This window comes from Filicampus tigris, chromosome 10, assembly GCF_054856515.1.
Source record: "Filicampus tigris isolate MCC_2025a chromosome 10, RoL_Ftig_1.0, whole genome shotgun sequence".
In the NCBI taxonomy this organism is placed as follows: domain Eukaryota; kingdom Metazoa; phylum Chordata; class Actinopteri; order Syngnathiformes; family Syngnathidae; genus Filicampus; species Filicampus tigris.
The window spans coordinates 1383098-1396766 of record NC_141226.1 but is presented as its reverse complement, the minus strand read 5'-3'; the positions used below and the strand labels follow the sequence as shown (position 1 = coordinate 1396766).

General features: G+C 44.6%; 1 protein-coding gene across 8 annotated transcripts in view; it reads left to right on the top strand.

Moving 5' to 3' along the window:
- LOC147140354 (disks large-associated protein 1-like) overlaps positions 1 to 13669 on the top strand; it is a 208298-nt gene that overhangs the window by 64328 nt on the left and 130301 nt on the right. The window contains exon 2 of one of the 8 annotated variants that reach the window (XM_086042254.1): positions 288 to 408. The exons of the other annotated variants lie outside the window; for them this stretch is intronic. The gene's annotated coding sequence lies outside the window, so the exon portion shown is untranslated. The remainder of the gene's footprint in view (positions 1 to 287; positions 409 to 13669) is intronic. 8 annotated transcript variants of the gene reach the window in all.

The following is a 13669-nucleotide window of genomic DNA, read 5'->3' as shown; positions in this document are numbered from 1 at the left end:
TCACCAGAGATGAGTATCAGGGCATTTGGGTGCTGTGTTTGTAGCCTGCTCACTGCTGCAGTCAAGACATCACAGGCTGTGTCGCCGCTGGCAGCTGGTGGGACGTAGACGGTCACCGCGATCACATGACTAAACTCTCGCGGGATGTAGAATGGCCTCATGCCAAAAGCTAGCAGCTCAATATCCCTGCTGCAAAGCTGCTCCTTAATCGTGATGTGACCAGGATTACACCATCTTTCGTTCACAAACACAGCCAGCCCTCCTCATTTCCTCTTTCCACTCTCCAGCGTCCTGTCCGCGCGTATGATTTGGAAGCCGTCCAATTCTACGACGTTCGGCGTTAGCGCTGTCAGCGACAACTCCGTGAATAGCATCAGGCTAGCCTCCCGGAAGTCCCTCTCATGCCAGGTAAGCGCCGCTAGCTCGTCCATCTTGTTGGGGAGAGATCTAACATTCCCCAAGATAACAGACGGGAGGACGGGATGGTATCGTCTCCTCCTTTCCCGGCGTTTAACCCCGGAGTGCTAACAGCTGATTCCGGCTGTAAACAATGGGGGCGCGGCTCCGAGCCAAGTCGCCGGACACGATCACGCAAAAAATAGCCACCAGCAGCAGCAAGAATACCGCAGTTTGGGTGTCCATTGCTACGCAAGTTTACGACTATCAACTATGTGAAAAAGTTTGTTAAACTCTTTTCAATTTATTTAAAAGGAGGGATTGGTAACAAATGTTTGCAATATCTCATATGTAGTATTAAAAATGAAGACAATTTGAACGAAACATGGCGGCACGGTGGTCGACTGGTTAGCACGTCCGCCTCACAGTTCAGAGGTCGTGGGTTCGATCCCGGCTCCGGCCTCCCTGTGTGGAGTTTGCATGTTCTCCCCGTGCCTGCGTGGGTTTTCTCCGGGTACTCCGGTTTCCTCCCACATTCCAAAAACATGCATGGTAAGTTGATTGGATACTCTAAATTGCCCCTAGGTGTGATTGTGAGTGCGGATGTTTGTCTCTGTGTGCCCTGCGATTGGCTGGCAACCAATTCAGGGTGTCCCCCGCCTCCTGCCCAAAGACAGCTGGGATAGGCTCCAGCATGCCCCGCGACCCTTGTGAGGATAAGCGGTACAGATAATGGATGGATGGATGAACGAAACATGTCAAGTCAACACACATGATTTGCCTTCGCGGGCCACATAAAATGATGTCACAGGCTGGATCTTGAGTTTGACACCTGTGTGTTTGACAGACGGTGTGATTTGATTATTATCAGTTTCAAACAGTCTTTGTGACATTTAGAGTGCATGAATAAAGAAGGGAAGACTTCTCTAACAGCAAACGTGCTGCTTGCCTGTTGCCCCTGGGTATCTAGCCAATTTTTAGGGGTGCTGAGCACCCCGAAAATGTTAGAGATCTTGAATTTTTTTTTTTTTTAACTGTGTGTTGTTTTTAACAAGCTAGAAAAGTGTAAAAAAAAACATACAGTACAAATCTGAAACATAATATTCTAATGACAGAAAAACAGTGCACTCCCTTTTGCTCAAAAAATGGTTTGATCCATCTCACCCCCTCTTACCTCGGCTTCGGAGGTCCGAGTGGTGAGCAACAGCGGTGTGTGATCCCTGTCTCTTCATGTAGAGCATGGACATCCAAACTTTTTGCAAAGAGGTAACAGTAACAGTCTCATTCTAAAAGAGGCAGACACAGTTGTTGCATATTTCAGTGAATATATAGACCAATTTACATCTTTGCTTAAATTGTCGGCCCTCGCTGTCAACTTTCCTTTTTTATTCATTGTCGTCATTTTAGAAACTATCCAGAAAGGGTCACACAAGGTTATGGTGTTGGATAGAGTGCTGCTGCTTCCCTCTTGTGTGTAAATGTGAAATTGCACTTAGAGCGCATTTTATACGCTTGTCAACGAGGCTACAGGCCAGACGTTATTAATTTTATGACAGAGGCTGCGAGCCGGATAATGTTTGGACAGTGGCCCACGGGCCAAAAAAAAATGGCTGGACTGAGCATGGCTGGAAGTGGATTTTAGTCCGGCAAACTAATCGGCCCTCAAGCGTTTGACGTGGTTGCGAGGCGGCCAAATTTCATCTCAGCCCACTCAGTGAAAGGCTTCTTTTTAGGCGTCTTTCTACTCCCACGTCGGCGTAAGCGACAACTGCCGCATTGATTCACGTGACCGACGCATTGTGCTGTTGGCGACAGGTCTGCAACACATGCCACGCAACAGGAATTGTTGCTGCTCTGATCGGTTTATTATGTCACATGTTTCTATGACATACAGTTTCCCACACGGAGAGTAGAGAGAGGATGCAGCACGCAGCTCGTTGCTGCTGCAAAAGCAAACTAGTTTGGCAATGAAATTAAATGCATAGTCTAGTCATCTCGGGCCTTTTATGTTTGTAGCAGGCACGATATCCATTGTTGTCACTGTCTTTTTGAAGCAACGCCCCCTGACTTGGAACTTAACTGTTTCAAATCAACTTGTGTCCGGGAGTATATTAAGCTGCTCGCAGCACTCAAGTATGACGCTGCCACATCAAGGTGGAGTTCATGCACTTCTTCTGGCGTCTTCTACTTCCGGATATACGCCATAGCAAACCTGCTGTGTACAGTGGTTTGCTGGTATGCTTTTATTTTGAAGGCCGTGAATGAAGGGAAGTGTGGAAAATAAATAACTTGTTGAATGCGACTTCTGGCCATATGTTGGACTCAAATAATTATACAATACGACAAAACCAACACCAGGGCTCGCAATGGAAGTAAGCACACGCAGTTGGGTAAGTAATAAAGTACTAGCGGCGCATTTTGAAGCGTGTCCACAGCGGGTTCAAATAGTAAATTAGCCAGCTAATGATCCTTAAAAAGCTTCTGCCGTTAGCATCCCTTCCGCGGCGGCATCAATCACAGACACTTATTTTTGGGGGGGTCGGAGGGCGGAACGGGACGGGGGCCGGAAGAGTACCCAGGGTCAAGGGTGGAGGGTCGCGGCCGGACCGGCAAAAAGGGTAAAGTGCCCATCTCTGGTAGTTATTAATGGTAAAACAAAATACAAATGAAAAGCTGATTGCAACATCTTTTTTCCTTTTTTTTCAATTTAATCACAAAAAAAGGTTGTAATATTGCTCGCTTTGTCAGTTCTGTTGTCTAAAACGGCGACCGATCGCCACCAAAATGCAAATGCGCATTACTATTCTTGTCCACTTCAACCTGTGAAAGTATAAACGTGTTCTGCACAATAGTTTGGATTTATTGACATAAAACATGATCTCATCATGATCACCTCCACAAAATCAAGCGTCAATGTTCAGCGAACAAAAAGTTCCAGCGAGGCTGACTCCACAACCGAGTGTGGCCGCATTGGAACGTACCTTTTCGGCTGTTTACGTTCCGAATTGGACGGCGTGTTGTCAGTCGAAAAACCGGGGCCATTCCTCATCCAAATAAATGCACGTATCATTTCCACTTCAGTCTCTGTAAATATCCTGACTGGTGTTTAATGCCTCGCCCGTCTTAACCGTGATCAGCAAAGAAGCAGTGTTTTTTTTTTTTTTTTTTTTTTAAGCAAAGAAGCAGTGTGCGCTGGTCCCAGCCTAAATCTATGTAGCTCTGCTCACTTCCACATTTCCTCATTCTCATATCAATCAACCACGGAGCGGTTAATCCTTTTGATCTGTTGAAGTGGGCATTATTAGAGATGTCCGCATAATGTTGGTGCCAATTGATTGCCGTTTGTGGACGTTATAAGCAATGTAAGTACAATGATTTCCGATGGAGGATTTGGAATCGGTTACTCCTGTGTCTCCGGGCGAACAGGGATAGAGTGCTAGGGGGCGGGGCCATTCACCTCATTAACAAGGGGCATTATTCATGGAGTCACTTATTTCCTAATTTCTCCCCAAATTATTGATAAAATAGAAGATGACAACTCTTTTCATTTTCCTGATCAAAAAACATATAAGATAAGATAAGATAAGATAAGAATGCCTTTATTGATCCCACAGTGGGGAAATTTTCATTGTTACAGCAGCAAAGATATAGGTCACACAGGGGCGGCGGCATAATGTGGCCATTAATGTATAACATTGACGGCAAACATTTAGGATCAAACCTATGTAAATATACGCAGTAACATGTGTATATACACATGTATATACACACCAACCTACATCTACATAAAAAATATGAGGAACACTCATTTCAGCCTGTACATAGTACAGAGGAAAAAATACTCTAAGTAAGTGACAGTGCTGCAGTGCTGTAGTGAAATGTAAGGGCCCCCGTGCTGCAGAGGAGCAAGTCAGACACACAGTCCTGTGTCCTCACATACTGTGGCCGGTTTGTGAGGTAGTCCTGGATCCATGTGTAGCTGGGGGACCCTGCCCAACTTCAGGCTCAGGTTGAACATGTGCTGGACAATTCCACACAGCTGGTCTGCGCAGGATTTGAGGAGCTGGGGGCTGATGCCATCTGGACCCGCTGCCTTCCTCGCCTTCATCTTCTTCAGCTGGTTCCTCACCTGAGATGTTGTGAAGGCCAAGGCTGGACAGGAGGGAGTGGTGGCTATCTGGTGTAGCTGGGAGCTGGAGACTGTGGAGAAAAGAGGGGAGGGGGTGACACGCCCAGCAGGAGGAGTAGGTGGAGGCTGCAGCAGGAGAGACTGAGTGGAGGCAGGCATCTGATCGAACCTGTTGAAAAAGAGATTCAGCTCATTTGCCCACTGCAGGTCCCCCCCAGTCCGGGTCTTGGGTTGTCCGTGGCCTGAGATGGTCTTCAGGCCCCTCCAGACTCCCCTGGCGTTATTCTGCAGCAGCTGCTCCTCCATCCTCTTCCTGTAGGACCTTTTCCCCTCTCTGATCCTCCTCCTCAGCTGGCGCTGCACAGTCTTCCGCTCCTCTATGTTGCCTGACGCAAAAGCCCTCCTCTTCTCCTTCAGGAGAGCTTTTATGTCTGGTGTGATCCAGGGTTTGTTGTTGGAGAAACACCTTACTGTCCTGGTGGGTATGGTGTTCTCCATGCAGAAGTCTATATAGTCTGTAACAGTGTCCGTTAGACTACTAATGTCTTCCCCGTGAGCATCGCTGAATACTTCCCACACAGTTGTGCTGAAGCAGTCCTTTAAGGCCTCCTCGGCCTCTCCAGACCATCTCTGACACTTCACTTGTTCACTTGTTAGTGAAAACATGGCCATACAGTACCCACAGTCCCTTTAACATTGTGTGTGCATTTATCATGACTCAATCATTTGTAAATATTCAATTCTGCTTTTTTTGGAATATTATATAATTGGAAATTGAACAGCGAGCCTTTATCTGATCTTTCATTACGTACTCTGCAAAGCAGGGTATTTTACTAAAAATTGAGTGTTCGTTATTCGTCATCTGTCTGCGGGGTGCGTACCCTTACGTTGTCCGTAATTCGTGCTTTTTTCGGTGGGGGGATAAATAGTACCCACCCTATAGGCCGTCTCGTCTAATTATAAAGGGGCTTCTGTCAGCGATTCCGACTGCAATCTTCAAAATAGATGCTCTTCTTCTCTTTGTTTACTGCTGAAGCAGCGTAGAAGAAGAGGTAGCAGAAGATGAAGGTCAAGGCAAAACAAGCTTGAGGGAAACAAATTACGGTCATATTTGTTTCTTGACTTGTCTTAAATAATCACATAATAGAAGATCATATAAAAGCTCATTTTTTGGGTTTTCAATTTTCAATTTTTAAACGAAAATAAAGATGTGATGTAATGTGATGTGAAAAATGGGAGATTCCCGTTCATTGAAGACAGTAACACTGTACTCTAGAGGATGGAGTAGGGATGGCCTTTCAACTTATGAATGTTGAGAACAGCTATCTGTGCGAATATCTTGAAACAGTGTGATGTTTGTCCATCCATCCATCCATTATCCAATCCGCTTATCCTCACAACGGTCGCGTGTCAAAAATAAATGTGCATGCCCACTGAGCCACAAAAGCACATTTGACTTCACAAGCAGAATTTGATATTTACAAATGATAAGTAACCTAAATGTACACACACTCGGAATGAACAATTTTAGGAAAAAAATATATTGCGATTTTTCTGGCAGATATTGCGTTTTCGATTCAATTTGAAATCAAGCTTCAGTGCACTATTCACAATGTACAGTAACATTTTCAAAAACGACAGAAAATGCCAACATACCGTTAAAAACATAAAAAGCTATTACTCTAATAACACAAGGACACTAAGGAGGTTTTGTGAGGTATGCAGTCCTTTTTCTGGTTCAAGTAAGGCAAGAACCCCCGGTACTACTGAAGGAATAATTATAAAATAGTTATCACACATTTGCTGATTATGCTAAATGAACATATGTTTGAGTGATTTAGTCTTCAATATATTTTTGTATTGTAAACTAAATATAAGAACGATGTGATATTTGCCTGCAAAGAAGAATATTGCTTCCGCTAGTGTATATGCTCGCAATGAAGAAATTGCTTCTGCATCTATCAATATCAGACTTGTTGACACCTTCGGATAAGGTTTAGAAGTGACTGAATGTTTTTGCAATGTAATGCTTTGGCGTAATTATGATGCATGGACACAGTAATCTTTCACTCACATACACACACATAGAGAAACAAGTCCAAGTGTTTCCAATGGCATGCATAAGTTCCCCGCCCCTTAGGTTGGAAACACCCATGTAACCAGGGAATCCTGAAAGTTAATAAAGAGAGGTTACGGAGAGATAAGGTTAGAACATATGAGACGTTCCCCTCACGAGGACAGCAGGACAGTGGGAAGCAGAAATGGTGCTATCTCTCCGCTCTCCTCATGAGCTGGTAACAAGGAACTGAGTGTCTTCCTCTTCATTGGTGTTGTGTTATGAAATGTCTAATTGATGAACCTGACAACTACTTGATGTCAAGTATAGACATGCATTTAAATGTAATGGTGATTTTAGAAATACAGTTTTTAACCCAAAAATATTTTCCATCTTGTACTAATTTTACATGTTGTTTGTGCATAAATGTAACATTATATTTTTTCCCATATGTTTGGTAGACTTAACTGCATTAAACAGAGTTTGAGGGCTTAATGATATGGCCTGAAATTCATAACATAGTATTAATTGAATATTTGCCTCTTAACAGTAATGGTGAGGGTAAAAATCATAACAGGAGTATTTCTGATTGGGATATTTAAACGTGAAATGGTAAAGAATTCCTGTTAAAAGGGTCAGAATGTATTAATTAAATTAATTCTTCTCTCTGCTTCTTTTTGTTGAAATTTGGCATTTTCATGTAAAAGTCTGCTTTTAACAAATTAAAAACATGGTCCCTAAGCAAAGCTAAATTTCTTAAAAATATAATAACATACCGTATTTTCCGGACTATAAATCCCGTTTTTTTTTTTTCCATAGTTTGGCCGGGGGTAAGACTTATACTCCGGAGCGACTTATGTGTGAAATTATTAACACATTATATCGTATCCCTTTCCTTTTCAAGGTCAGCAAACAACACCAAACAACCACAGGAGGGCGTTCTAAGGCTGCATATAAACCTGCATTACATATTGACTTTACAACGGGCAGAATAACCTGTAATGCAGAGCTGGGCAGACCTGTATATCATTTCACATAAAGAAACAAAGATAAATCTTTAACGCTATTAAAATGAATGGATAATTTAAACAGTTAAATTCTAATATTTTGTTAAATAAGTGCCGTGCCTGTGGTCTTACACACACGTACGGTGCGGAGACAACAAAGAGATAATTACGACCGAATACATAAATACTTTTGGAGACTTGGAAACATTCTACATGGTCGGCGATAAATAAAAAACGTATTTAATCGATCTACGACCGTTTTTGGTGCGTTTAAAGTTACCTTACCTTGTAGTGTTGCAGACACGGAAGAAACGCACCAAGGCGGAACTAAACTTTGGTTCCGCCCAGTCTCTTTGACATACCTGTTGTAAATTCCTCATTAGTGCTTCGTTTATACAGGCATTGGTTTACTGTTTAACTTGTGTGTTTTACACCAGACATGTTTTTGGACAGCCAATGGGTCCTTTCGTTCTTTACGTTGAAAGAAAGGGGGGGTAATACCACAATCCCTATAACAGCAGTTGTCGCTCGCGCCGACGCAGGAGTAGAAAGAAGCCTAAAAAGGAACCTTTCAGTAGTAGGCTGAGTAGGCTGAGATGATTTTTGGCCGTCTCGCGAGCACGTCACACGCATGAGGGCCGATTAGTGGGCCGGACTAAAATAAATGTAGTCTTAGTTGAGCCATTTTTTAAAATTTCTCACCAAATTCACCCACCCAAATATACTTGTGGATCTGAAACACACGTGAAAATTGCGGATGTATTTGTGTGAATCATTTTGAGACAAATCTCTCCATACCAGTGCCCCATTTGATTGAAATGAGAGAAACAAGCCTATGCGATGTGTTTGTGTTCATATTAAAGCCTATAGTGCTGCTCTATAGATAACTGATGTGTGTGTGTGTGTGTGTGTGTGTGGAGGGGGGGGGGGGGGGCTGCGTGTGTGTGTGCGCGTGTGTGAGTGCGTCTGTGTACAAACAGAAAGACAGCTCGCCTCATGATTGATTTTTGATTGTTTTTTTTGGTGTCAGGTTAAGGTAAGTAGGCCTATTTGATTAAATGTTCTATCCTTTTATGATTTAAGTTGGATCATTATTTAGTTTAATTGTCTTATTGGATATAAAACACATTGCTTGGTTATCTACTTTTGGTTGTTAGCACAGAGAGAGTGAGACAGAGAGCAGGGAGGGGACTTTTGTATACTGTATTATTCGTATTCAGTATATTATTTTATCACTTTAATGTCGATCCTCACATTTAAAACCACACAGACACTTAATTTATAGCAGTCTTCATTGCTATTAATTGACATGATTTACTATTTGCTTCATTTCACTATATGAGGAGGAGAAAAAAAAGGGAGAGATTGCCTTTCAAGAAAAGTGGTATAAAATGTTATACTTTTGTAGGGAGCTGGTTTACTCCAGAAACATGCATAAGTGCTCCCCGCCCCCTCTCCAACTAATCGATGCACAGCAGAGCAGAAACCGTCCCAACAGCCCCCCCCACGACCACAAACCCCACATACAGTCTCCTGTCCCCCGGTCTTTGTAGCACCGATAGACCTGTCTGTAGCACCCCTAAGCCTCTGATCCTAGAATCGCCCCTGCTGCTTGCTAACCCTCTCTTTGCTGGCTGCACAGTGCAATACATCCAGAGTGCACATTCAATATAGTCTGTGTTGTTATGGCAACTAACTTGTGAATAAGAGCTGGCGTCATGCTCTTACCGTTGCTATGAAGTTATACATTGTCTCCCAAATGATTATGCATACAGGATCTAAGTCAAAGAAGAAAAAATGGTGGTGTATTGTTTCTCTTGTCCATTTATTTCAGACAGATTTATTATTAGTTCTCCAAGTGAGCGTAATTCAAGCAAAATTACTTAAGGCCCTGATAGACCAAAAAGAAGCTGGCCAACAGTGACAGACGCTTACCCCCTGTGGCGTCCGGCCGGCTGTCGACACGTGACGCTGGAAGAATACACCGCAACAACAGACAGCGACGTTGACCATTAAAGTACCTTCTGCGCATGCATAAGATGTAATACCCTTCCACACCATCGGTGGCGGTAGTCACCATTTCTCATGGTTAGAAAACTCCAACCGCAAAGCTGTTGGCCGGGGGTGGATTATAAAAACTAGACAGTTCAAGAAAACAACTGTACTGTTGAAAAATCTGTGTACCACTCATGTATGTTCCAATAAAGGCGTATTAATTCTTTGATGCATAAATGCGTCAAAAGTGACCCCAGAGCTTGTTTTTTTTGTTCTTGCTTGTTTGCGTTGGTGTAAATTTAATCTTCCACGTATTCCTCAAATAGGGTGTCTTTGACATGGGGCTATTTGGGTTTGTATCTATTTGTTACAGTTTTTAAGTAATTGCATTTTTTTGCATTAGCACCACACTTTTCCATACGTGGGGTTAGAAATTACCCTAGTATTTTGTATAACATTTCAAAGGTTAACCTTGCAAACCTTTGATTTTTATCAACTGTAACTGTCAGGTATACATTTACTTTTGATCTAATCCCTGCAGTGTGACAACCCTGAAGTTTATTTTTACTGTTTATAAAATATGCACTTATTTTCCATGTTCATGAGTGTTGTGTTATCAAAGATATGAATATAAGATATGTCAGCACGCTATAGCAGCTCGGCCGGAGGCCCATTTTGTGGAGTAGGGGTGGGGGCTGACGAATTAAAAGGGCTCGACTAAGCAAGGCCGGAGGTGGATTTTATCGGGCCCACTAATCGGCCCTGGTACGTGTGACGTGCTCGCAAGGCGGCCAAAAGTTCATCTCAACCTACTCGGCGAAATGGGCAAACAACAGAAATTGCCTCTGAACACATCAAAAGCACCACCACCAACTTTGTGTGCTTACTTGTATTGGGCATTAAAACAAAAACAATGCTTCTATCTAACCACAGTGATGTAGCCAACGATCTACAAGCTGAGGTCGGGGCCAACCATGTTTACGAATATGGCCGGAGGGTCGAGGCCGGAAGGGTACCCAGGTCAAGGGTGGAGGGTCGCGACCGGACCGGCAAAAAATGGTCGAGTGCCCAGCTCTGGTGGCGGCCATGTTGGCCGGGGCAACATTCCAACGGAAGGCAATGAATGCATTGACATTGAAAGTCGCAGCTGGCTCATTTCTCAACCTATTTTCATGAGCTTTACATTTTGCCCAAATATGCTATCAATACAGAACAAATGAAAAGAAAGCCAAACAATATTTTTATCTGTGAAAGGTTAGTTCTAGTTCTGTTGTTGAAATCGCATGATGCACAATGTAATGGCATCCTCTTTTCATTCGGTTTTCTTGCTGGCCACACACACACATGGATTGCGCTGATGCCTTTGCCCCTCTTAATATCGCCATCACCTTAGGCATGCATCTCAAAAGAGGCGTGTCCTATCTACCTATGTTCATATTTGTGATTATCTTCGAACTACTACTTTGTACTTAGCGACAGTAGCCAATTAAATTCACACTAGCTAATTGCTTTTGTCGTGTAGATAAGAGACTCTGTTCACAGCTTCCTGCAATAAAATATAAACCATTGGGTAGCCTGTTATAGGTCTGTCATGATTCTGGTCTGTTGCAGGCAGCGGCGGGACTGGTGGGCGTGCCTTCTGATGCCACACCTGTAGTCAATGACTGATCAAGGCCTTTAAAAGGACTTATTAATACGGGTTATTGCCTTGCTTGCCTTCATATCCCAAGAGACTGCATTCTTCCGAGTCATTTGTGCCGTGTGTAGTATGTTTGCTCTTGCTGACGGGTTATTGTTTATTTGAGATTGGTGTTTTTCTTGTCCCGCTGTTTGCAAGTGAATTTGCGTTATAGTCTCCTTGCTCTTGTTTTGCAAGCGCTTTTTGTTAATCGTTTTCCTGGCAAGATTCGCCAGCGTCTTTTGTTGTGACTTTTGCAGATGTGAAATTTATTTTTTCTGTAAATAAATTTTGTGTAAGACATTTCTTCTCCTTGTCTGCGTTTGAGGGATCCACCCCCTTCGTGACAGAAACAGAAATCGTGACAGAATAACCCGACCATGGATCCTGCAGACAAGGAGACATTTTTTAAAGCTCTGGCCAGTCAGGGCAGATTAGTGGGTCAGCAGGAGACCGCCCTAGCGGAACTCCGTGACGCGGTTGGCCTGCTGGCTCAAAAGTGCGAGGAGTTGGGTTCCCGATTGGCACCTGCAAACCTGCACGGGGCGCAAGTGGCCGCTTCCCACCACTCCCCTGAAGGGGGGTATCTCTCTCCGGGTTCGCCCCGTGAACCTAGTCGACCTCATCCGTCATGATACGGGGGAGAGCCTGATAGTTGCGGTCAGTTTCTTCACCAGTGCTCCTTAATTTTTGACGAGTAACCCTCCACGAATTCCCATGACAGCTCTAGGATCGCGTTTGTCATGAGTCTTCTGACTCGCCGGGCTGCTTCTTGGGCGATGGCGGTGAGCAACGCATGACCAGATCTCCGGTCCTCATACTCATCGTTCGTAGCCGAATTCCGCCACGTATTCACCACCCAGTTCAGAGTAGAGAGGCTGGGGGTCGATTACTAGATATTGTTCAGGGGAATCAGTCTGTGGCCGATTATTCAATTTCCTTCTGTCTCCTGGCAGCTGAGAGCCATTTTGATGCTTACGCACTTTGTAGTGTATTCCCTTGTGGACTCAATTCATCCGTCAAGGACGAGTTAGAGGTGCACGACAACTCTACAAAACTGGAAGACCTCATCAATCTGGCCATACGTTTGGACAATCGTATGAGGGAGACATGCCACAAGCGCGAGTGCGAGGACCACTGGGCGGCTGCAGTGACTCTCCGGACCGGCAGGGTGCGACCACCACTCATCACCACCACCTTCCCCAGGCCCAAAGGACAGCCATCTACTAGCTTCCCCGGGGCAACGGACGAACCCATGCAGCTCGGAAGAGGATGTCTGCATCCAGACAAGAGACAACGACGGTTCCAGACTGGGGCATGCCTTTACTGTGGTCCACTGGGTCATTGAGTGTCTCGTTCTCCCGCTCGTCCGACAAGCAGTTATCAACCACCCACCCAGCTCGGAGGCAGTAATACGGACCCTTTTGTCAGAAACACCGGCACTTCTGAACAATGCGAGTACTTCCCGAATCTGCGCGACTTGGGAGGAATCACGGATCGTGGACTCAATCGTAGTAGATTGGGAGTCTCGGGTGACTTGTCGGGCTCGGGACGGAATGGTAAAGTCATCGCTCTCATTGATTCCAGCGTGGACGATTGCTTTGTTGACCCCTGTGTTGTGGAGGCCTTAGGTTGTCCGATTACAGAGCTCGACGAAGCAAGAAGGGTGTCAGATCTCGATGGCCGGCTACTAGCTAATGTTATGCATGTCACTAGGCCCTTAGGGTTGAAACTGTCGGGGAACAATATTGAACAGAGAAAGTTTCTTGTCATGCCGTCGCGGGCGGCGCCCCCGGTGTTGGGGCTGCCTTGGTTGAAACTGCATAACCTGGACATTGCTTGGGATAAACCAGCACTCGAAAACTGGAGGACATTTTGCCACACGCATTGTCTAAAGTCGGCCGACCACAGAAAGAATCTGTCTAGACAATGTCCCCAAAGAATATCATGATTTAAGTAAGGTTTTTAGCAAGGACCGTGCTCAGTCCTTGCCCCCACATCGACCGTATGTTTGCGCCTTTGAGCTAGTGCCAAATGCACCCCTGCCCAGCTCCAGACTGTACCAAGTTTCGAAACCCAAGCAGGAATCTTTACGAGACTACATTTCGAGTTCACTAGCCGCAGGCCTTATTCGACCCTCGACGTCCCCGGTGGGAGCCGGATTTTTCTTTATTGACAAGAAAGATAAGACATAAGGCCGTGTGTTGACTATCGAGGTCTCAATGATATCACAGTGAAGAACAAGTACCCGCTTCCTTTGATAGACTCCACCTTTGCCCCGCTACAATCGGCAACCGTTTTCACGAAGCTTGATCTACGTAGTGCCTATCATTTAGTCCCGATACGAGAGGGGGATGAATGGAAAACCGCTTTTAAGATGCCCTTGGGCCATTTCGAGTATTTAGTCA